Genomic DNA, 26449 nt, shown 5'->3' on the forward strand with positions numbered 1-26449 from the left:
GATTTGTGCTTTAAAAATAGACTCCGCTGCCTGTGCTGACAGCTGAGCTGATTAAAGAGGGAGCGTATCGGTTAGACTAACATGAAATGGACAGCTGAAAAAATTAGGCTGCCATGCATTCAGTGTAGACACAGCTTTAGGAGAATGAAAGTTTGGCATTATGATAAAAACTAGACAAATCCTGCCAGCACTTCCAATCAAACAATCACAAGCTTTCCACAGCAGGAAGAAGGCAGACATTACCAGCAAGACATTGCTTGTCAGGTCCATGTAAACAAAGGCAATTTTTCAGAGGATTTTTCTTTATCTCGTCCTGATCAGTGGTGGGGCCCCTTTGTTATGACTTTCATGTTAGAATGACAAGCATTAGAGTGGCGTTACCCACGTTATAATCATCACCATCATTTAAGACTGGACCAGTGTTTAAACCAGTGGTTCCCAACCTTTCCCAAAGAGAGCATCCAAGATTACATGAGTGTAGAAGATACTGAAAATAGGAGCATGTCGTCAATGCACATTAAGATGATTATGTCTCATTTTCATGTGAGTAAAAGTGTTCGACAAGGATGAGATATTCATTACAGTAATTACCTTTGCAGCAGCTGAATAGATGTGACACTGTATGATTGGTTCTTTCATTACCAGCCTTATGTGTGCAGCTGACATTCAGCAGGTCCACAACCATTAGTAAGAATCTGGATGGTAACATGGTATGGTATGGGTTTCTAACAGCAAATAAACTGCTAACACAAGTTACAATTTACTGCCCTTTAGATCAGTAATCAGATCAAATATTTTGGACACAGTGTTATGAACGACTCTTTATGATGGGGATATCCAGAGGGTGCTGTCAGTGTGTCTGAAGATCTAAAATTCTAATACTTTTTGTTCCCTTTTAAATGCCATCCACATTTGCTGGATTATTAAAAGTATTTGTGAGAATGAATTGCATCGAACAGAGCTTTTACACATGGAGATACCCGGTTGTTGGCTGCTTGTGTGTTTTAGGGGATATCTACAACTATGTATGTAGCCATGGAGTTGGAGTTGAAGACGCTATCATACACCTGCTTCAACAAACCCACTGTCATCTGGACAAAGCAGGCAGCACTGTGAGGATCATGTTATTTGATTTCTCCAGTGCATTTAACACAATTCAGCCTGATCTGCTTCGTCTGAAACTCCAGAAGACTCAGGTGGAGGCCTCAACAATCACCTGGATTAATGACTACCTGACAAACAGACCACAGTTTGTCAGACTGAAGAATTGTGTGTCTAACCAGGTGATCAGCAGCACAGGAGCACCACAGGGGACTGTACTCTCACCATTCCTTTTCACTCTGTACACTTCAGACTTCCAGTACAAGTCAGACTCCTGTCATCTACAGAAATATTCAGATGACTCTGCAGTTGTCGGGTGTATCAGAGATGGACAAGAAGCTGAGTACAGAGAGCTGGTGGACCGCTTTGTGGCATGGTGTGGGAACAATCATCTCATCTTGAATGTTAACAAAACAAAGGAGATGGTTGTAGATTTCAGGAGAAACAGGGTCAGATCAAACCCTGTTTCCATCATGGGAGAAGAAGTGGAGGTGGTTGAGGAATATAAATACCTTGGTGTTCATGTGGACAACAGACTGGACTGGAGACACAACAGTGAAGCCATCTACAAGAAAGGACAGAGCAGACTGTACTTCTTGAGGAAGCTAAGGTCCTTCAAGGTTTGCAACAAGATGTTGCAGATCTTCTACAAGTCTGTTGTCGAGAGCGTCATTTCCTCTTGCGTCATCTGTTGGGGCAGCAGCATCAGAACCAGGGACCTAAAAAGACTCAACAACCTGATAAGGAAGGCAGGTTCTGTTCTGGGGACGACTGTGGAACCTCTGGAGACAATTATGGACAACCCTGAACATCCTCTCCATGAGACTGTTATCGGAAAACAGAGTCTCTTCAGTCAAAGGCTTCTTCAGTTTGGATGCAAAACGGACCGCTACAGGAAATCTTTCCTGCCCACAGCCATCAGCATCTATAATAACTCCTTGATTTAATTGAGCTACATCAACATTTAATTTCCCTCTGGGATAAATAAAGTATTTTTGAATTGAATTGAATTGAATGTCTAACTGATAGTAGACCCTGCTTACATGTTCACTCGCCACAATGAGACCAACAAGCTGATTCAGGGTCCTGAACCAAATATCTATTCATGCTAAAATTTGAACTGTCAAAAAGGGAGTCTGTGAAACTTATGTGGCACTATACATGTGTATTTATACATACTAGGGCTGGGCGAGTTAACTCGTTATTATCGCTATAACTCGGTTGCTCACAGGCTTTTATTTTGAAAAAGTCTGTTGCTCTCTGCTGCGGAACTGGAAAAGAAAGTAATCGGCGGATCCACCAAACATGGAGAAGGGTACGGAACCTTTACTCGGCCATTTTCATTTTAAAGTTCTTCCAGACGGCGGAGTCGACAGAACCAAAGTCATCTGTAAACACTGCCAAGTTGAATTGTCTTCTCACCGTAGTAGTGCCAGTCTAAAATATCACTTAAAGGCAAAACACACAACTGATAGCAGCAAGTCATTCAAGGAAACAGACAGTGGAGCGAGGCTTCTACATAAAAACTACAGAAAGATGCTGATGTTAAAAGTGTGTTTGCACAACAAATGTTATGGCACTTTCATTTATATGGCAGCACATTTAAAATAAAACTAAATGCTAAAAGCTATACACTACTTTTGGATTCATTTTTGGAATTTGCGTACAAATGCGATTAATCGTGATTAATCAGGGAAATCATGTGATTAATTAGATTAAAAATTTTAATCGTTGCCCAGCCCTAATACATACATGTATTCATACACACATTTACTCTCAATGGCACAACCTGTTCCGACATTTGGTCAGAAGCCCACACTCTGTAACTTCAGAGCATACAGTGAACCCCCAAAGTGCTTCCAAGCCAAGCAACGTGCTGTCAAACATGAAAAAAAAGTCAGCAAAGCTTTTCGCTGCACATTTGAACATCTAACCATGTTGTTTTCTTAACCGTAACAAAGTACTTTTAGAGGTCAAACTAGCACAGTTGCAGAGGGAAGGAAGTCAAAAAGGCAAAATAATCAAAATATAAACAACAAAAGATGTTTGTTTTTTTTCCCTTTGTGCACTTGGGAGTTGAGTGCCTATCCCACTCGTCCCCTCCAGCCTCCCAACGCTGTGTTTTATTTGTTTATAACTCATTCCAATTGAATGACTTTTGAGCAGTTTCACCTAATAGTGCAGAGAGAATTCGCAATATACATCTGTAAAGCAGTATATTGATGGCAAAGGTGCATTGAAAACTGATGCAGGAAGCTCTTGTATGTGGCAACGTGCTTATCATTTTACTGATGTTGTCACTTGGATTTCTTTATTTCCAGCTTCAAGAATGTGGGATACCTCAGCAGTGATAAGCTCGCTCACTTCAAGCTAATTCAGAGATCATTGAAAATTACCAGGAAAACGGATTCCCAACGTTTTTAGGTCAACAAAGGACACCTTGTTCAACCCAGACTGGCCAAATAAACAGGATTTATTATCTAAGGTGGACATACCAGCACAGTTCTGGGGATTAATCACATGTTGTGTGTGCAGGCTCGGCATAGAAATGAGGGGAAAACATCTTTTTGTCCGGCTCTTCCAGGAAAAAAGGTTGGGAACCCGTGGTTCAAAACAAGTGGGCTTAAACATGAGATGTTCTTAAACAGAAGGTGTCTTTACCCAAAAACAAAAACTTCTAAACTCAACATCTGCTGCTGTTGACCTTTAAAAACACTGGACAAGGTTTGAAAAGTCGCCTGTCCTCTATTGGAGATCAAGGCATACTGGTCGCTTAGCCTTCCAAATGTCCTCCAGCTCCCAAGTTCAAAGGCCACATGGCAACAACTCTTTGATCCCCAAACCGAAAAGGGACACCCGGTCCCCATAAATGGAGGGAACTTGGCCAAGGTCAGGAATTGCCTCGCCTTTTCTTCGGTTTTGTTGGGGTTCATTTCAAGATGCGTCAGGATCTGAAGAACGAGGATAAGCACATGGTCACACTCAAATAATTTGTGGCCTCACACACATACGCACACTGTCGACACACATCAGGAATTATTGCATACATTAGAAAGATGAGAAGGCTCTGCTCTGATCCTTGTTGAGGCCGAGCCAGCTGTTTGCGCCTTGAGCGTTCTTTGGTCTCTGCATAATCAGAGCACTTTTTCATAGGCGGCTGCTGAGGCTGCACTTCCTGCGACGAGCGGGCAGGAGGTGAGATATCTTATTCTTCCTTTCTTATTTCACAGATTTTTTCCCCTTCCTCTTTTGAAGGCTGCCTAGACCCTACGCCCTGAGGTGAAGTGGTTATTAGCTGGGATGTGCCAGGAGTGTTAGAGCTGTTGCCAGCTAAAGCCTATAGAATAAGTACCGAGGTTACTCCAGCTCTACAGAGAATCATCTAACACTTCATCGAAAGGAGAGATAATGGTCGGGCAGTGGTGTTGGAGATGGATTGCATCTCCATAAAGTCGCAAGATAGGGGTGAAAACGCAATTAATAACCCTTAACTTTAAGAAAATAAACAGATTTCAGGTTTGAGACAAGATGGAAAATAGCCACCAGAGATGGGGTTTATCAAAAACTCTAAGATGAATATATTAGATGGAAGATATTGCTGGATATTCTGTGTTTTTTGTCACTGTAAGAAATGGGGAAAAAAGCCCGGACTCAGAAGTCTGAGCACATTCACAGCTCAGGATTAAAAGCCTTACTTGACTTTGAAACTGTAAATCCGCTGGTAGATCATCTCCTTTGTCAATTAAATGCACAAGAAATAATAGAAGTGTCTGGTTTTGGGGAGAGTCAAATTGAGTGATAGGTCTGTTTAGCCTGTTAGTCAAACAGGGGAATTGAAATACAGTGGGATGAACAGCTTGGATAGAGGGCTGCATGGCAGAATTATCGGTGCTATTACAGCACTCATAGCCAGTAATAGCTACTCCGACTGTAATGGCTCAGATGGTTGATGGGGTGAGAGTAGAAATGACTGGCATTTATTATTCTGCACAACAGACTGTCTGAAACTGCATGTCAGAAAGGTCTGGGATATTTTTCAATACAACTTCAACCAAACAGGGGATTTAATGGTAGCAGGAATGGAAATATGAGCCAAACCTTTTTAATTCAACCTTTACGGATAATTTCTTGTATTTTCCAAGTGTTCTTCGTTACTTTTGCTTTTCCGGAAAGGAATTGTGGATGGTTTTTCCAAATTCCACAGCCATTAAAAAGGTTCAAAATAAAGAGTAACGTTTTGTGGCGATTAGGATGCAGATAAAAAGCTGCTTGTGATCTGGTCATTTTAGAGAAATACCACTGTGGTAATATTATTCAGAAACCTGATTATAAACCAGTCAACATCAGATAAAACAGACAGGTACACGGTCATTTTGACAAATGCAGTCTTGTGAAAATCTCAGTTTCCAAAAACTAAAACACAGAACCAGCAGCAAACATCAGTGCCAGAATTATCACTTCTAGCTGTTGGGACAACTGAGAAGGAAATGGTTGCTTGGGAAGATTGGTGGACGATTTTCAGCCGTCTCTCTTTGTGTGAACGGTTTCACCAGCACACAGAGGGGCAGATAACGGTAAATTATCTCCTTTCAGAGCAAAGTTACACACTAAACTATCACTACAGCAGGTGAGTAGCTCAATACAAATTGTTTGGATCTGAAAAAGACGCACAGCATGAACCCCGTGTATAAGCCGTAAGCTGTCATACAGAAACTTCTCTTTTTATTTGGTTCTGGTTTATGTTTTCATATGGATGGAGATTTAAAAAAAAAAAACTGCAATATGGAATTTTATTTTGAAAACGTGAGTACAAACTGTCAACTCTGTTTGTGGAGACAGCGTCTGCCTCAGGGTTGATGATGAACTGAAAATCATTTTCTTGGTATGACCCCGACCTTCTCTGGAGGCCATTGATTTCAAAATCATTTTTCATGTATTGATGGTTTAGGAAATAAGACACATTTGCTTTTCTCAACCTATAGTCTGTGGCCGAGTAGTGATCACAACATTTGCACTTTAAAAAGTTAATATTTTAGGACACAAATAAGTACATTATTTCTTCTCCTGACAGTCGGGGTTGAATTATGGCTCTCAGTAGATCCTCTCGTACATCTTGTTCAACAGAATGTCCATCCCCCAGAACTACAGGAAGAACTTCTGCATTTGAAGGCAGAAGGGTTGGTAACTGTCCCTCAGAATACCAGGAATGGCTCCTACATTTGGACCTTTGCTTTTGCTATATTGGACCAGTGGTGTTTGGCTTTCATTTGACATTTTTGGTCAGAAACCTGTCAAACCAAGGCAATAGAGGCCATTTTAAAGGGATAGTTTGCCTCTTTTGACATGAAGCTGTATGACATCCCATATTAGCAATATCGTGCATCAACATTTTCTTACCCCCTGCTGCGTCCTGTGAGCAGAGTTCCAGCTGAGTTTTGGTGTTGACGAAAGTAGTCCGGCTAGTTGGCTGGGGTCACAAAAATAAAGCGTTTAGCTTCTCAAAACAATATGCGTTCAAAAGAATAATAAATTTGCATCACAAAATCGTTCTCCAGGAAAAAGTCAGACCTCACAATTGCTTGCCGCCATTTTCTCTCCCTTCGTATCACTGCCTGCTGCCGCCTGGCGACAGCCGCGCCTGTTACGGTGTTTGCTGCTCGGGCTGGGCACACCACACCATCATGCCTATTGTTTTGAGAAGCAAAACGCTTTATTTTTGTGGCCCCAGCCAACTAGCCGGACTACCTTCGTCAACACCAAAACGAGGCTGGAACTTGGCTCACAGGACGCAGCGGGGGGTAAGTCAATGTTGATGCACGAAATTGCTAGTATGGGATGTCATACAGCTTCATGTCAAAAGAAGCGAACTATCCCTTTAAGGGCCAGATGACCACTACTTCATGATCCCCAACAGAAAAGGGACATTTTACTGCTGTAAAATGGAGGTTTAGGGCCGAGTGGAGGAATCTGGAACGGGCCTGTGAGGTGTGACGTGACGCAGATCCCCTCGAGATGTTCATCGTGTCTTGCTCGAAGAAGCTTTGTTGTTCAGTTGAAGAAGAAATTTGGCTTTCTTCAAGTAAAGTTGATGGAAAATTTTTTTAAAAAGCTGCTAACAGTGGGGATTTTTCAAAGTGAGTAACTGGTAGAGCTCTTCAAGACTCGTACTCTACGAACAGACCATAATGTTTCCGTTAGTTAGGGTATATGTAATTTTTAGTGCTGTATACCATTCATCCATTCTACAATCAAGGATTAAATTACCATTCCAAGGTTGGGAAACTATGCTTTTGGCTGTGAATGCAGCCCTTTGTGGCATTACTTAATGCTGTGGGCTTTAGGCAAGGCAAGGCATTTGTAAAGCACAATTCATACACAAGGCAATTCAAAGTGCTTTACATAAGCACTTTGCTTTGGTAAAAGTGAAGAGTGCAGATAAAATACTTTCAGGTGTCATATGCACAGCTAAATAGAACTGTTTTCAGCCTGGATTTAAACATTGTCAGAGTTGAGGCCTGTCTCACATCTTCTGGAAGATTGTTCCAGATTTTAGGAGCATAAAACTGAAACGCAGCCTCACCTTGTTTAGTCCTTTACACCAACACTTTTCACCTTTACATGTGATGCTAAAACATTCATGAGCACAAGTTGCATTAAAACTGTAATATCTGCATGACGTCATCATGCTGAGTCCCATCCAATCATTTTTTTGGGCTACATTCATATTCATAATCCAATTAGCTTTGACTCCAAGCTGTTTGGAGGATTATATCAGAGTCTTAAATGTTCTGCCTACAAGGACTGTGCTGAGCTTAAAAGGAATCAGAATTATTTTTGTTATTTTTTTTGCGTGGAAACAAGATGCTCAAGCACGACTAAGCAGCGTGTGTACACTCAGAAATAGGGGTACAGTACGAGTCCTTTTTTGTCCCCTGAGGTACAATCTATACTAATGTACCCCCTAGGGTTAATTATTGGACCTAAAGGTACCTATATGTACCTTTTGGAGGGTCCAAAAGGTACATATATGTACTCAAGTTTTGCATCACAAAAGTCTGACCTGACAATCGCTTGGCGCCATTTTTCCTCCCTTCGTATCACTGCGTGCTGCCACCTGCTTCAAGGTGTTTGCTGCTCGGAAGCAGGGGACTGCTTGGTCTGCACTTCGGTCTGCACCTTGGCCCCAGCCAACTAGCCGGACTACCTTCGTCAACACCAAAACAAGGCCGGAACTCGGCTCACAGGACGCTGCAGGGGGTAAGAAAATGTTGATGCACGATATTGCTAGTATGGGATGTCATACAGCTTCATGTCAAAAGAGGCGAACTATCCCTTTAACAGTGGTGGGCCGTCAGGGCAAGCAAGGCCTTCTCTGCTGGCCTAAACACTATCAGAATCACTAACTTATATCTACAACCTAAATTATAATTTTTTGTTCAATGACTGTGGAACCTCTGGAGACAATAATGCAAAGAAGGATTTTGCATAAAATCAAGAGAATTATGGACAACCCTGAACATCCTCTCCATGAGACTGTTATCGGAAAACAGAGTCTCTTCAGTCAAAGGCTTCTTCAGTTTGGATGCAAAACGGACCGCTACAGGAAATCTTTCCTGCCCACAGCCATCAGCATCTATAATAACTCCTTGATTTAATTGAGTTACATCAACATTTAATTTCCCTCTGGGATAAATAAAGTATTTTTGAATTTGAATTGAATTGAAATTGTATGAATTTACTTCCAATAGTCTATTCTCTTCAGTGGCGGTTCTAGGATTTTTCTGAAACAGGGGCCAGAATGGGGCCAAATGTAACCTTCAGGGGCCAACAGTGTCACCACCATCTGATATCCAGTGATGACGCTGCTTAAATAAACATCAATTGGCGACAAGGCAATACACACATTATCCAGCAGGCGGTGAGAAAACATCATCGTCTTACTCAATTAATTTACCAATCATAGCCTCATGGTAAATAGGCTACCAACCTGATTTGGATTTTTTGTTTAGTGTATTGTACGGTGGCCGAGAAGGGCAAAACAAAATTACAAACTCTGAAACACTTTTACATTTTGGAAAACAAAATAACATTTCCCAAAACAAATTAACATTTCAGAAAACAAATTAACATTTCAGAAAACAAAATTACAAACTCTGAAACACTTTTACATTTTGGAAAACAAAATAACATTTCCCAAAACAAATTAACATTTCAGAAAACAAATTAACATTTCAGAAAACAAAATTACAAACTTTGAAACACTTTTACATTTTGGAAAACAAAATAACAATTCCCAAAACAAATTAACATTTCAGAAAACAAATTAACATTTCAGAAAACAAAATTACAAACTTTGAAACACTTTTACATTTTGGAAAACAAAATAACAATTCCCAAAACAAATTAACATTTCAGAAAACACTTTTACAAAGTCGACAATATTACGGAAAGGGAGGTTCCAAACCTCCAAGCTCCGAGGTTGACCCGGAAGTGTTCCAAGATGAACAGCGATATAGCAGCGTTTTGAACATAGACATCATATAGAACACTAGACTGAGCAACGAACGTAACGCAGGGCCGCCATATTGGAGTGGTGATTCGCTCCATTCAGTATAACCGGGTTGATAGGAGCAATGAACAGTCAGCGCATTTAATTAATAATATATCGCTGAATAACACTCGTGTTTATGCGTTTTAAATGTCATCCGTGAAGCACTGATAAAAAAAAACATGGTTTGGCGGGATTTATTGTTCATACTTGGCATAACGTAACACAATATAGGCCTACATAATAGTTCATGGTTCACCTTTGAAAAACAAACAATGAGATAATGAGTCATTTTTTCATTTTATTTTTATTTTTAGTTCTTAAGTGAATCATACACGGACCTTCAACATTACATTTCAATATTGTTTTTTTTCACACTTCTTTTTTTCCCCACAATTATATATATATATATATATATATATATGTGTGTATGTACATATATATATATATATGTAGGGAAGATATCCACTGGCCATTAATATACAAAAAAGAGCACTACAATTTTGGATGCACCTCAAAACAAGTCCCTCAGACACACTGCACTTTATTGCAGCAAAAACAATGTGTATAATATAAATTAATCATTACGTGTTCATTATATTTTATGCTTTGGCAATACATTTACTTTTTCATGCCAATAAAGCTCATTCAATTGAATTGAATTGAGAGAGAGGGAGAGACAGAAAGGACTAAAAGCCCTGAAAGAGAACTGCTTTGCATGAAATGTTGGCTGCATATTATGGAATGATCCGTTGCTGCGAACCCATCTCTCCTCAGCGCCACTTCCCACTTTTTTCTCAACTCTGTATCCTGTGGAAACCTTAAAAAGTGTCAGATGTAACTTTGGTCATTCCTTGTTGTTCATCATGTTCACATTCATGTTCTGGTTTTCATTTGTAATGTGCTACGTCTCCACCACCCATATCAACAGTGATACGACTCAGTAACCTTAGCATACGTTCGCCTAAAATGAAGTTCATAAAATGCTGTACAGTTTTTTATTGTTATCTTTATTTTAAACTTTGTTGTTAAAGTATGTCATGTTTTCATTTCCTTAATTTCAAGCCATTTATATAATAGGATGCTATGGTTGATGCCGAGCTGTCAGCTCTCAGCTGTCATCTGTCAGCTGTTAGCTGATCGGTCATTCATTTACGATGTGGTCGCATAGTGTTAATACGCCAATATTACTCTGCCGTTACCCTCCGCTATTACTTTGTTGTTCAAGTAGCCTATGTCATGTTTTCATTTTCATTAATTTCATTATCATATAATCAAGCCATTCATATTCATTTTGTGAGCTAATCTAGCTAGCCACGGCCTCAGGAGCATCTATTTATACTACAACACTCTGGTAAAACAAATAGATTCAATAGTACGGTAATGTTAAATCTTACTTGTGAAAAGTAATCCCATGACTTCTGTTTTCTTTGGTTCGCTCGTTTGAGCAGTTGTATGCTGAACACCAGCCAGGCATCTTGACAAGTCTCTAGTTGCAAATTCAATGACAAACGTTATCGTGAGCTTGACATTCACCACTCCAAGATGGCGGCCGTTTTTCTCGCGTCTCAGCAGCCAATGCTCAGTCTAGTGTTCTATATGGTTTTGAAACACTGCTATATCGCTGTTCATCTTGGATCACTATGAATTCAAATCGAAGGCTTCCGTTATAACTTCCGGGTCAACCTCGGAGCTTGGAGGTTTGGAACCTCCCTTTCCGTAATATTGTCGACTTTGTAAAAGTGTTTTGTGAAATGTTAATTTGTTTCGGAACTTGTAAAAGTGTTTCGCGAAATGTAAATTTGTTTTCTGAAATGTTAATTTGTTTTCTGAAATGTTAATTTGTTGCTATGTTCAAAACGCTGCTATATCGCTGTTCATCTTGGAACACTTCCGGGTCAACCTCGGAGCTTGGAGGTTTGGAACCTCCCTTTCCGTAATATTGTCGACTTTGTAAAAGTGTTTTCTGAAATGTTAATTTGTTTTGGGAATTGTTATTTTGTTTTCCAAAATGTAAAAGTGTTTCAAAGTTTGTAATTTTGTTTTCTGAAATGTTAATTTGTTTTGGGAAATGTTATTTTGTTTTCCAAAATGTAAAAGTGTTTCAGAGTTTGTAATTTTGTTTTCTGAAATGTTAATTTGTTTTGGGAAATGTTATTTTGTTTTCCAAAATGTAAAAGTGTTTCAGAGTTTGTAATTTTGTTTTCTGAAATGTTAATTTGTTTTCTGAAATGTTAATTTGTTTTGGGAAATGTTATTTTGTTTTCTAAAATGTAAAAGTGTTTCAGAGTTTGTAATTTTGTTTTGCCCTTCTCGGCCACCGTAGTATTGCATACTGTAATACATCATACCTACATATTGCAATTTTTTTTTAAACTTACTCTTCTACAGTATACTGACAGTAAAGAACATCTACTTCTAGTCTACTATCCAAAAACAAAAATGAATAATTCAGTATCCCTTTTGAAACTGAAATAAAAAAATCATGAATCAGTAACGTTTGTAATAATTCTTTTTTTAAATCGGTGTGCATTAAGGGCACATAAAACACACAAAACATAAAACATAACAGCTTTTAACTGTATATACAACAACATATTCAATTTCATCCCCCCACCCCACCCCACCCCCCCCCACACACACACACCTTATTATATTTGTGAGCACCTTCAATTGACTCCAATGCATTTTACTAGCATTCAAAATTAGTAAATGCTGAACTGTGCCCTGACCAAAACAATCCCTGACCCTAACCTGTCAGTAAACAAATGTTTTTGCACTTTTAGTACTTTCATCAACAACAAAACATATTTATAGCAGCTTTTCCTTCTTAGGTTTGTTTATAGTCGCTAGTCCTAACAAGGTAGCAAAAATCATGTATACAACTGCTGAATTCCCTTTCTTTTCATGCTGTCTGCTGCTATCTCTGCCAAAATCTTAATATTACACAAAACACAAAATCACATATCTTAAAGGTAGGGTAGGAGATCCTGGATTTTGAGTCCAGCGAAGCTGCATTTTGAAAATACACAGGTAAAAAGTCCCAACCCTTTTCTTCACTTTCCCCCCGAAGCCACACCTCTAGAGTACATGAACGAGCACGAAGGTGCACGAGCGCTGTTCTGACAGCAAGCATCGATCGTTGCCGTATTTAGCATTTAGTATATGCTAACTATACGTTTAATAATGCTAGGTGCTAGCCAAGCTGGCTCTAGTTTAGCTTCCTCCCAAGCTTCTGGACGTGTAATTCGTTCATGGAGCAGGGTACGCGCACAGGGGGGAGGAGGGGGAGGGAGGAGCAGATTGCAGTTTGATAGACGGCATCATAATCCAATCATTGTGAACGGTCCGTTCAGTATGATTGGATAGTGTTTTTCCTAGATTGTACGTTCTAGAGGCCACTAAAATGTTTCATATTTGTGTCAAAACTTTTAATTAATTGGTTGCAATGGGGGTGTGAAGAGTATTTCAAGCAATATGTAAAAAAATGTTCCAGAAAAAGATCCCCTACCCCGCCTTTAATGTTAAGCGTTGAACAAGCAGGTCAAAGCTATTGCTATCCTACCAACAAAATAGCAACTTATGACACAAGTGCAGTGGATAACAAGTTTAGAAGCCAACCGTTTTATGTAGTCACAGTTTAGTTTAATATAAACCTAAACTTAACAACAAACAAGAAGATTTGACTCACCAAATAACAAAGTCACCTTCTTAAGCTTCCAGCTCGAATTCAAGTAATTAATACGCCATGCACACCAAAACATGAACACTGAAGTAAAGTGCACCATTTGAGATTTAGCACTTTTCTTCTTCTATTCAGTTGTATTGACACAACCAGCACACTGCCACCCACAGTTTGGGGGTGGAACTGCAGGAGTGATCATTTAATTCCTCACTTGTTTTTCTCGCCAGGTGATTGACAGGACAGGGGCACTTCAGTGGCCAATCAAATTAGAGGCGGGGCCTCGGCCCCTCTGGCCCCGCCTCTAGATCCGCCCGTGATTCTCTTGGCTGTGCTGCTTCCCGAACACGTCTGTTGATTATCAATGTTTTGTCCAATCAGATTTCAGTCTCTATGTGTTGCCAGGGTTGATCTAATCTGCCCAGGGCCTTCAGAATCAGTAGTGCTGGCCTACTTTGATTAAACTAAATAGCAATGGAACTGGTTTTTTAACCAATCAGATTTCAAATTCCCCTCACAATGACGTCAGAAGTTTTCCGTCCACTGATTGGCTGGGCAGAGCAAAGCTATCACAGGCAAGTTTTGCCATCTAAACACGGCATTAATACTGTGGATTTTTTTTTTTTTTTTTGCCCACAATGGATGACGAAAGTCTTCTAACAGCTTTCTCTCTGTGTTTATTTGCATACAGCACGGTTAGTGAGATCCGGAGCCATGTGGGCACTCAAGATGCATTTAAATAGCGACTCTGAACTGAAGGCCCAGTGACCCAAAGCACGGCACCGCCACTGCATTTTAAAGGCCTCATCTCCAGTGTAGTTGTGAAACTTTTTAAAGAAATAATTTCCATGTGCTCACTGACCAATATTACCAAAACGAGAGCACTGAACAGTTCCTGAGGACTTCTGGAAGATTCTACGATCAGCGAATTAACTGGAGACGGGTGAGAGTGTAAGGATTGGGTATAAAAGGAGCCTCCACCAAAGGATAAATACACAAATACTGTCACAGAATCTTTCTTTCATGAAAGATTTCCAATAACAGATTGCAGAAAAAGATTTTTTTGGATATTTTTCATGAAATGGTAAAAAGTCTCACTTGCAACATTTGATGTGTTTTCCATGTTTTATTGTGAATTCAAAAACCTGTTTTTGAGATTTGGAAATGTCATTTGGTGCATCCAGAAGCAGAGAGGCCATTTCCCTCTTCACACTTTGAGGCACCCGAGCTCCAGTTAAACTGCATCTTCCTGTGACCTTCATACAAAATGATGCAGAAGGTGATGGCAGATCCTTGAAACCACACCACAACTTCTCTCTCCAGCGACTGTCTGACTAAGCACCATTAAGCACACACTTCACTCCTGGAGCAGTAGCTACCCCCTTCTTCTTTTTCCTCTCACCTTTCGTTCCTCTCTCCATCTCCTTACCTTCTCTCACAGTTAACACCTTTTTCATTTCCTCTTGTGCCCTTCCACCGCTCGAGCTCGGCTAATTTATGTCCCCTGTGAGGAATGTGTCGCACGAGCAACACTAAAGTGGAAACTCACTTATATACACGCACACATACGAGCGCAAAGATGTATAAACAGGGCTGTACCACACACACTCAATTCAAAGTGTCAACAAGCCACAGAGCGATCTGATAAATGGTTTTCAATGCAGGTGCAGTTTTCATTAACACACCCTAAACCAACCTAGCGCTAATGGTACCTTACAGCTATCAAGCATATTACAAAGAAAATGGACAGGTTTAAAATAGAGTTTCGCTCAAGGAACCACAATGCCTTTGAAAAGAGAGGCCATTATTTTGGATACATTTTCCTTTATTATACATCAAATTTGACACTTATCTTTTTCCATCGGATGTGTTGATTTCCCGTTCGGAAATATCAGTATCGAACAATATGTCACTTATAATGATGCATGAAAGGATCAGAAGTCCCGAGTTTGCCATATCCCATTGTTATCCATTCGTTTTGCTCCTCTTTCAAAGACAACTATTGACATTTAGAAACGAGACGGTGCTGGCAATTTGTCAGTTTTTCTCTAGTGATCATCCCTTTTGTTGGGCATGGCCACGATTAGCACCAGCAGGAAACAGAGAAAGGGTATTTGTGTGTCCTTAACAGTTTTAAATAGGTGTGGAAGAATGTGTCAGACGTGCAGACGGGCTATTAAGATCATGCATAGGTGTTGCTAAAGGCACGAGATGCCAGAAAGAATACCTTTAGTCCATCAAAGTTCCAGACAGCTACCTGCAAATCAGCGAGAATGCATTGCAATCATCCCTTAAATATGTAGAGAATAATTCCCCTAGATCTAATGTTCTTATTTTTACTGGCTGACAGGAAGTCAATGAGGCTTCTCAGCCATCATCAGTGTTATTGCTGCTATTTGGGGGATGAGCTTCACTCATCCATGTCTTTTTCACTTTTTGTGTAAGAGAACAATCAGAGGCATAATAAGCTTCTTTTTTTTTTTTTTTTAGCCATTTCAGCAAATCTCTGTAAAAAGAGACGAAACTTATTTAACATTTTCAACTCAATACATAGAGTTTTTTGTTAAAGTTCATGACAGCACAATTAGAAAATGACTGAACAAGTATGGCTTGTTTTGGAAGGGCTGCAGGAGAAAGCCTCTTCTCTCTAAAAAGAACATGGCAGCACAGCTTAGGTTTGCAAAGCTGCATCTGAACAAACCACAAAGACTTCTGGAACAATGTCCTTTGGACAGACCAGACCAAAGTGGAGATGTTTGCTCATAATTAGGACTGGACGAGTTAACTCGTTATTGTCGCGTTAACTCATTAATTATTTAACGCCGCTAAATATTTTATCTCGCATTAACGCAGGTTTTATTATTTATTCTATAATTGTAAAAGTCTGTTGCTCACAGGCTTTTATTTTGTAAAAGTCTGTTGCTGTCTGCTGCGGAACCGGAAAAGAAAGTAATCGTCGGATCCACCAAACCTGGAGAAGGGTACGGAACTTTTACTCGGCCGTTTTCATTTTAAAGTTCTTCCAGACGGCGGAGTCGACAGAACCAAAGTCATCTGTAAACACTGCCAAGTTGAATTGTCTTCTCAGCGTAGTAGTTCCAGTCTAAAATATCACTTAAAGGCAAAACACACAACTGATAGCAGCAAGTCATTCAAGGAAACAGACAGTGGAGCGAGGCTTCTACATAAAAACTACAGAAAGATGCTGATGTTAAAAGTGTGTTTGCATAACAAATGTTATGGGACTTTCATTCATATGGCAGCACATTTAAAATAAAACTAAATGCTAAAAGCTATACACTACTTTTGAATTCATTTTTGGATTTTGCGTACACGTGCGATTAATCGTGATTAATCAGGGATGTAGGTTCCTTAATGAAGCCATTAGCTTGACGCTCTTCTCTCTCGTCATCCACAACAAAAGAAAAACTCCACAAGATCCTCTTTTGTTCCTCAATTTACTTTCAAAAAACATAAAGAATGGTACAGCAATGATCCAATATGAGAAAAATAAAAAAGGTGGGAGAAAAAACAAAGAAAGTGACAGAGAGAGAGAAAGGTCAAAAAACTCTATGCCGCCTGACCATAATGCCTCCAGTAACCAAACTCTCCTGAGATTAACAACAAATTAAAGGCAATGTACGCAGTTTTTAACCTTTTTAAATAATGCACACATAAATGACCTGAATTAAACTGTTAACTTATTAAATGAATTATCTGTCTATAAATAGCTCCTTTTTTATTACAATTAGCGTAAATCATATTTCAACATGTAAACTCGAATAGCTATCCAAATATCAATAAACCCAAATAGGACCCAGGCTCCTACAAGGGAAATCATGTGATTAATTAGATTAAGAATTGTAATCGTTGCCCAGCCCTAATCATAATGCACATCAGCACAAACACCTCATACCAGCCGTCAAGCACGGAATTCTGCAAACCTCAATCAACTGAAGCAACCACTAAAGAGTCGTCGACTGCTTGTGTTTTTTTGTTTGTTTGTTTGTGTGTTTGTTCTCTGCTTGTCTGCTTCCAGGTGCTCCTGGTGCTTCTAAGGCTGGATTTCCCAGCCTTAGAAGGTGTAGAGGCTGGTTGCCTGATTTTTCATTGTTTTTTATGTTTGTCTCTTCATGTTAAAAAAAAAAAAAAAAAAAAAAAAAAAAAAAAAAGAGTCGTCGACCAGGATTCCTCCACAAAGATTGATGACGTCTTGTAGAAAGACGCCTTCAGGTTGTAGCTGCCGAAGGTGATTCTACAAGCAGTTGAATAATGTGGCCTGTGGACACACCGCTTCTGTATGATGGCTTAGTTTTTGTACTTTAAATGCAGACATGGTGTATTAGGTCAACAGGCCTGGTATGAACCAGATCGTTTTTTTTTTTTATTTCGCCTTCATACATTAAACCTTAGAGGGTGCAATCTTTTTTTTATTTTTTTTTAACACGGCTCTATAAATCTATACCCGCTGCCAATATAAGTAGTTTGGAGTAATAATTCCCAGCACCCTTTGGAAAAAATGCTTCATGTCTGCAGGGGATAGGCGGTATAGATGTTTGAATCACGCCAGTGGAGCGGCTCCAGTCAGAAGAATTTGAAACAGACAAACTGAACAAGGTGTTTCGCTCCATTTTTATCTCCTGACATTTTTAGTTTGAGTTTAGTGCCTGTCACGTTGAAAACTAACACCTCAGGCTCTGCATAGGGTCCTTAAAGGCCAAAGGTGGTCCCTTCTTGACAGCCAATACTGCTTTGAATCGGGCGCAGCCAGCTGACACTTTGGTCATTTCTGCCTAAAAGGCATTTGCGGCAGGCGTGACGGTTTTCCCAAAGGTTGCACAACCCAAGGCCGACCCAGGACTTTTTCAGGGATTATAATGTCTCACAGCTGCCCCGAGAACTAAGGGATCTCCCTCAGGAGGTGCCAAGAGATGGGGTGTGCAGCCTGCTCTTAAGACCCGCTGCCACAGCCATCCCCCCTGAAGGATTGTGACAAAGAGGCTAATGGTGAATAACTGTCAGCGCTCCACATGAAGGGAGAAAATTAGGACAGCCATCAAAATGATTCTGAACAGGATTCTCAAAAAGTAGACAAATAATTCTGCTACATAAATGACATTCTGTTAAGTATGCGAGAGCACTGGCTGCTGCGTTAAAACTCCAACGAGCGCATCCGAGGGGCTTTTCACAGCTTCCGTTTTCACAGCCGGCCTATCGTGCAACCTTTTTACTTTTCAGTGCAACTTCGCCTCAAAGCCGAACATAACGGACATGACATACAGCGAGATGCAGGGCAATCTAAAGCTTTTAAGCTGTCGTCTATCTGTTCTCGAGTGCTTTTTGGATGATTGATGCCGCGCGTGGACTTTACACCTTAACTGAAATAAGAGAGGATATGAAGAAAGATAGCAGCGATTATAATTGCCATTTCCACTAAATAAACAGTGGAGCCACTTTTCTGATGTTAAAAGGCTTCTGCCCAGACCGAGCGTGCATTTGAGCAGATATTTAACTGTAATTCACACAGACATCAGGTGTGAAGAACCTATAATGTGCTCATATGCTCGCTAGCTTACAGCTCCGTTTAACTTTTGTACTTTCACACATGCGTAAGGGGTCTATATCCTTAATGTGACTATGCTATCTGACAAATATTTCATCATGTAAGGGTAATTTTATTATCTTCAGAGATAGGGCAAGTTTATTTGAGGAACTCAGTTCGCACACAAGGCAATTCAAAGGGCCTTACAGCTACATAAAATCACAAATAAAAGCATTCCATAAAATATAAAAAATAATTAATTAATCAAATTAAAAGCGAAGAGTGCAGATCAAATATTTAAAGAACTGTTTTCAGCCTGGATTTAAACATTGTCAGAGTTGAGGCCTGTCTCACATCTTCTGGAAGACTGTTCCAGATGTTAGGAGCATAAAACTGAAACGCAGCCTCACCTTGTTTAGTCCTGACTCTGGGCCCCAGCAGGAGACCCCTCCCTGAGGTTTTCAGAGCCCCAGTTGGTTCATATGGCTCTAACATGGCAGAGATGCACTTTGGTGCTGGACCATGAAGAGACTTGTACACAAACGGAGCTGTTTTAGCGACAGGAAGCCAGTGCAGAGTCCTGAGCACTGGACTAATATGGCCGTATTTCCTGGTTCTAGTCGGCACTATGGTAGCGCAGACACCGGGCTCCCCTGGCTGAGGAATGTGCATATGGTTTGTAACTGTATTTCCCATGATGACAAAATGTGTACGGCCGTGGTCTTCACACAAATGCCAGGAGCTTGGGCAGCATTTACCCAACAGGTTTGTGTTTGAAAACCTTCTCTTTAATCGTACAATTTGATGAACAATTATGTTTGCAGTCATTTAAGATGTTTATTTCTACTGTTTTTTTTTAGTTTTTTTTCATAACAAGACTTTTCAATGGTAACAGTGAAAAAGAGATTGAATAGAAATGCAAAAACATTTAAAGCTGATGGCATGTTTGTTTTGTGTTTAGACTTTAATTGTGTTAATCATAATAAACCCATCAACAGCTGCAATCCCTCACGCTACGTCTTTTTTTTTTTTGGACACATGACATTACCTTAAATTATATTGGATTCATTTCGACTTGTTTTCATAGGTTTCTTTCAACAGCACAAATCCACAATTCAAAGAAGAGAGGAGAGGAATCATCACGTACACCAGTACCTCTTGGCACTAAATTTAAGCCCTTTAAATGTAGTCGTATTGTGCTTTACAAATCTATATAATGCATATAGGGATATATACAGGACTATATGCACAGTATAGTGTGAAAAGTAGGGCAGCGATGGTGTTACGGCCTTCAGAGGATTAAAGAGTCATTATTTCAGGAGTACAGTCATTGTGCTTTACTTACAGTACATCTGTCATTTTCATCCCTCCTGATGCAAACGTGTGTGTGTAATGGACGAGCACCACATCATGCAAATGCTTCCCCGAGCCCAAAGAAAGCAAACCCCTTTACAGTAGAAAGTTAGTGATAAAACTGAGGTGAATCCGACCCTCAACGAGCAAACGGATGCAATATGTTCTCCTGAACCCGAGGGAGCGATGAAGCAGCAGGGTACCTTCTTTAGCTGCTAAAAACAACCAATGTACACAAAGCATCAGTCTGAAGTGATTGCATTGCGAGACTGGAGAGGGCTAGGGGCCACAGGCTCACCGAGACATCCTTAGATCCCCCTCGCAACAGCCTAAAAACAGCCAACACTAAAGACACAAGACGGGGGATTACGACCCGAAAATGTAATCCACCTCTGAAACGAGCTGTAAAGAAACGGGCCTCGGAGCAGCTTTACACAGAAAAAGAAAGCATCTCTGCAAAAGACATGTGTAACACACTTATTCTGCTCGCATTTCATGCCTTAAAATAAAGTAATATGACTAAAACATGATTGGAAACTCACTGGATTCCATTTAAATCCTTGTGAAAAAATCTGGATGGATCAGCTTTTTATTGAAACTAAAGTTTGTTGTCATGACACCTCAGAGGATGTGAAATGGTTCGTTTTTTTTTTTAAGCCACACTTCCAGAAAAGTTGGGAAATGTGTGAAATGTAATAGAAAATTTTCAATTTGGGAATTAAGGATTCCTAGTTGTTACTGTTTTGCTCGATCAGACAGTATGCAGAGCGTTTACCCATAATGCATTTCGCTCCTGCCCGAGCCAAAATCAGCCGGCCTGAAGCTGATTTCACTTAAGCTCTAAACTTTGTAAACTCTAGCAACATTTGAAACATTTTCAGGCGAGAAAGTAGTCGTTTAGATCCCCAACCCCAACATCAGCCTGCTGATGGTTTACAAATCCCAGAACGGTTTAGGCCCAAAATACATCTGTGATATGTTCAGAGAATATAAACCCAGCAGAGCTCTTAGATCCAAGGACTCAGGTCAGCTGGTCCAGTCCAGAGTCCAGACTAAACATGGAGAAGAAGCATTTAGCTGTTATGCTGCAAAAAAGTGGAACAAACTGCCAGTGGAGATTAAACTTTCACCAAATGTAGACTTTTTTAAATCCAGGTTAAAAACATTTCTTTTCTCATGTGTCTTTGCATGAAATCAGCACGATATCTTTGAATTTATCTAGACTGTTTTTAATCATTTTAATTATTTTATTTGTTTCTCTTTATATTCTTTAATGTATTCTTAATGCTTCTTCCACTCCCTGCTGCCATGCTTTTATTTTATGTAAAGCACTTTGAATTGTTTTTTACATGAAATGTGCTACAGACCTACAAATAAATTTGACTTTGACTTGTTCTAGTTAATATGATCAGCCACATATTAGAAGACATTTTGTGATTTTAGTCTAACGAATTAGTATAAATCCAGCATTTATTTCTAAAGGTCAAGGATTCGTGTGATCATCAAGCTTTTTTCCACACTGCACTGGGTGGTGAAGCATTGCCTACAACTGTTTTACTTTTGTCTCTTTAAATGTTGTAAATGGGCCAGAAATGAAGCAGGAGAAAGGAGCTCAGTATCACTGAGTAGGATATAACATAGGCTGTATTTGGACTGCCTTGTTCACAGACTTGACCTTTAATTTTTTGTCCACATCCTACCCGTTTTTCATCGTTTCTAAGCATCCGTCCCACATGCTCCTGTCATGCTTTTGCATTACGGCTGTTTCCAGATCAACAAAACCAGCAGGGAGTTAAAACCTCCCCTATATTTACAGTCCACACCACTGCCGTGCACCGGCTGCCTAAGGCCACTTTCAAACCTGCTTCTCAGTTTTGAATTTGGACTGAGGGAAGACGTGCTCCAAGTCCATACTAAATCATTCTTAAAATGTCCTAAATATATGCAGTGTTTAAACCATGAAGGAGGTTAAATTAAATTGAGTGTTTATGCAGACCAGTGTTGACCTAGGAAATGGAGCGCCTCATAAAAGGTGCTCGAAAACCACATTATTTAAAGAAAAAATCCAAAGTAACCATTTCACCGACATTATCTTCGTCAGATGAACAGAAGTAACGTGTGACGACTGGTGTATGTCACAAGGAGAGAAAAGATTTTTTTTATCATCATATGCCCAGTAGAAACACGTTTTCTTGAACAATGAAAAACTTACTTAAAAAAATGCTATGTACAAAATACAAATAAACAAGAAAAATAATAAATATATGTACACTGAATAGTGCAAAAATCACATGTAAACAGGTAGTTTGTTCTTGAGCCTGGTGGTCCTGCTGGTGGGGCGGCCGTGGCTCAGTGGTTAGAGTCGGTCGTCCAATAATTGGCAGGTTCGATTCCCACTCTCGCCTCTCAAAAAGATTAGTGGATCTGACAGATGGAGGGGTGTCAGTCCACCTCCTTGTCACGGACGAGATGCCCTTAAGCAAGGCACCCCGGGTGCTGCAAACGGTTGCCCACCACTCCAGGTTGGCATCTGTCTCTATGATGTGTGACCCTGCGCATGTGTGTGTCAACAGGTGCCAACCTGGATGGGTTAAAAGCGGAGGACAAATTTCATGTGTATGCATGACAAATAAATCTGATCTTAATCTTAATCTGCATTTCACACTTCTGTACCTCCGGCCTGAGGGGACAGGTGTGAACAGTCCATCATCTTTGATGATGGTGGACTGACGAAGCTCTTCAGAGAGGGGAGTCCTGATGATCCTCTCAGCCGTCCTCACCGCTCTCTGCAGGCGTTGGCGGTCCATGACCGCGGCACTGCCGTACCACACAGTGGTGCAGCTGGTCGAGATGCTCTCAACAACGCAGCTGTAGAAACTCCTGAGGACCTCAGCCGACATGCCACACTTCCCGAGCCTCCTCAGAAAATACAGCCGCTGTTGAGCCTTCTTCACCAGCTGTGTGGTGTTCGCTGTCCAGGTGAGGTCCTCGCTGATGTGCACCCCCGGGCATTTGAAGGCGCCCACCCTCTCCCTCATGTCCACTATCATCTCCTTCGTCTTGTCCGTGTTGAGGGTGAAGTTGTTGTCCTCACACCAAGACACCAGATCTGCCACCTCCCTCCTGTAGGCCGCTTCATTCCCGCCGGTGATACGTCCCATCACTGCGGCGTCATCCGCCAACTTCAGGATGATGCTGTCCTTGTGGGAGGCGGCACAGTCGATGGGTCAACATTTCTATATTTAAATGTCTTATTTAACTTGGTCAGCACCGAAGTATTTATTAGCTTTACAGCAGAAGGTTCCCTTTAGGCATGGGCTGGCATGAGATTCTGACGGTATGATAAGCTTAGGCAAAAATATCACAGTTTCACCGTTATATGGTTACAGCTCGAACATGTGTAGTTTGAATGACTGTATTTAAATACAAGAAAAATAAAAAAACTTTTCCGTTCAACAGTCTTTCTCAAAGCTAATACCAGTGAATGAAACAACAGCAAATTCCCCAAAGTTCTGCCAATATCCGTCAGCAGGTTCCGGGAGTTGACGTGGTCCCCGTGTTGTTTCTGTGCAGAGTCGTAGAGGTGCCTGAACCGCATTTCTTCACTTAGTCTGGATTCGAATTGGTCCATCCTGTTGGTCGTTTACCACGCGCTCCAAGTTAAAAATTTTGACTGGTGCACGACTACGCGGCAAACAAAACAGACGGTGGAAAAAGTCCGGGGGGATCGCCTCCTTCAGCCATCATACAGCCTGCAGAGCTGCCTGCTCGTCACTCTAGTCACATAAAAAAAAAATTAAATAAAAAAAAATGCTCATACCGCAGGGATGGTATGACATAAAATGTTATTGGTTTTGAAACCTTGACTTTTTCATATTATGGTATACCTTGAAGCCGGTAACCGGCCCATGCCGAGTTCCCTTATTAGAACAGCAGCAAACAACACTTAGCCGAGTCAACAAAAGGGAAAGTGGCTCTACCTTTTGGTTCTCGTGGGGCATGCAATTCAACAGTATTAACTAGAATGACTGCTGAGCACAACATGGCACAACTTTGGTTCAACGAATCGTACATTGATGTCAGATTAGTACTCACTTAACATTCAGCAGTTTAAAACAAACTTGCTCGATTGAAAGCTCAAACACACTCAACATGCACAATACTGACCATTTTCCATAGAAAAAAAATCTATGTGTTCAGCTTTAGGATCAGAGTAAACTGAGCAGGAATACTTTATACACTCTAGGACCTGCCTTTTCAGGTCAACTTGACCCAGCTGGTACCAAAGTTCACTGAATGGCTTTTACAACAAAGTAGACTAACAAAACTGGGATATCCACTATTCAGATATTCAGCTAACAATCTAAAACAGACTCAACTAAAAGAACAAAATCACCAAAGAATGAAGTGCTAATTAATTTCTCCCCTGAAAATGAATGACTTAGCCACTTCAAGAGCACTTATTCTATCCAAACAAACAGCAATTACAGGGGACCCCATTCCAGGTAGCAAGCAAATTTCTGACAACTCTGTTTGTTTCCAGAAAACACAAGTCAGAACGGTTTCTTTGCAAAATTTAATTTGCATTAGTCGAGTTGACACTTTCATAGACTTCTCTCCCCGTGATGGTTTCCTTGAATACCTTCATTGCAGGGATGATCCATCAAAAGTCATTATGGAATATCCCACGCCAACAGCATGGCTTAACACAGTGATTACACGCCACTGATGAGAAAATAAATGTTGGCCTGTGTGTGTGGATGAAAAAATCCCAGCCTAACTGCAATGGGGCAGCTGGGACAGGGCTGTTCTCAGAGTTGACATTTATAATCAAAGGGTGACATCTGTCATCGCTCCCTGAGGGGCCTTGTCTGTTGTGATTACAGTTCAGATGAAGCATATTTGCATAAGTCAAGCTGATTCAATGGCAATGTTGCCGCCCCCCCCCCCCCCCCCCCTTCTTAATTTTGTTGTGCATCTTAAAATGATGTCTAAAACAGTTTAGATCTTTTCTGATAACTCGTCGACGTGCGACACTTTTCATGCCCCATGTTTAATTATAGTGCTTTTCCCCTTTAAAATACCATCACGTCACAAGGCTGACATGTGGGTATTGCCATATTAATATGGCTGGAAAATTACACGGGGGACAAGCAGAGCTCTGTCCTTTGATATTTTCAAAATACCAAGGGGTCATTGTAATTTCACACCATCAACATTGCCAAATTAGGTGTGAGTAAGTAGATACACATTCTGCAACATGGTATGAAACCACGGTGACGCACGGTACCCGTGAGAACCAAGATAACAGGATTGATATCACAAACGACAAATGATGCACTTTGTTACGAGAGTCAGATCATTGATTCCTGTTCAATTTTAGACCCTCAACAGGAAAGAGAGTGATTGATCTTAAACTTTGGTGGCAGCAACACTTTATGGATCGTAATGTTAGTCATTGGCCATTTTCTCAATTGAACACTTTGCTCCACGTTCATTTATCTCCCAAACTATCAGATGAGTTGCCTTAAAATGTTGTAATGATAGCACACAGAGCTATGCCAATCCCATTTCGGATCCTTAGCCATCTTTGTGCCAACCTGACTCATCTTTGCCAGCGGTCCATAGTGGCGCCTTACAGACGCGCCTAATGCTTTTGATAGTCTGTTGCAGACAGTTACTGATTGATTCAGACTCTGTCTGGGAATCTGGTCCTTCAGACAAAGGCCATGTGGACCGGCCCACCAAAGCAATACAGAATTCTCATCTTAATTCTTCATATCATCTTAAATTAAAGGTTGTTTGTCTCAGCAGAGATCTTTGCAACCTACCAAAGAATTGGCGAAACATGGACATCAACAGTTGAGCAGAAATTTAGTTTCCCAAAAATTATTAGCGAGCCCAATTATCAAAATATTGTACCAAATAATATGATGCACAAGATTCTGTTCTGTTTTTTACTTTTAGGGTGCGTAAAAAAGGAAACCCCAACTTATTGTCGAATCTGTTGGTACAACTGATTGCACAACGGCTCTTCCACATTTAAAAAAAATTTTTTCAAGCTGGTAAAAAAGTCTGTGGTCATTGTGCCAGTCTGATGATGTCATGTGCACGCCCTCGATTCACTTGATATTTGAAAAGCTGAATAAGGCTTAAAAAGGAATGGGGATACGAGGATGGTGGCATAATGGTTCCAAGTAGGCTTTTCGTTGTTTGCTTGTAA

This window comes from Odontesthes bonariensis, chromosome 11, assembly GCF_027942865.1.
Source record: "Odontesthes bonariensis isolate fOdoBon6 chromosome 11, fOdoBon6.hap1, whole genome shotgun sequence".
Classification (NCBI taxonomy): Eukaryota; Metazoa; Chordata; class Actinopteri; order Atheriniformes; family Atherinopsidae; genus Odontesthes; species Odontesthes bonariensis.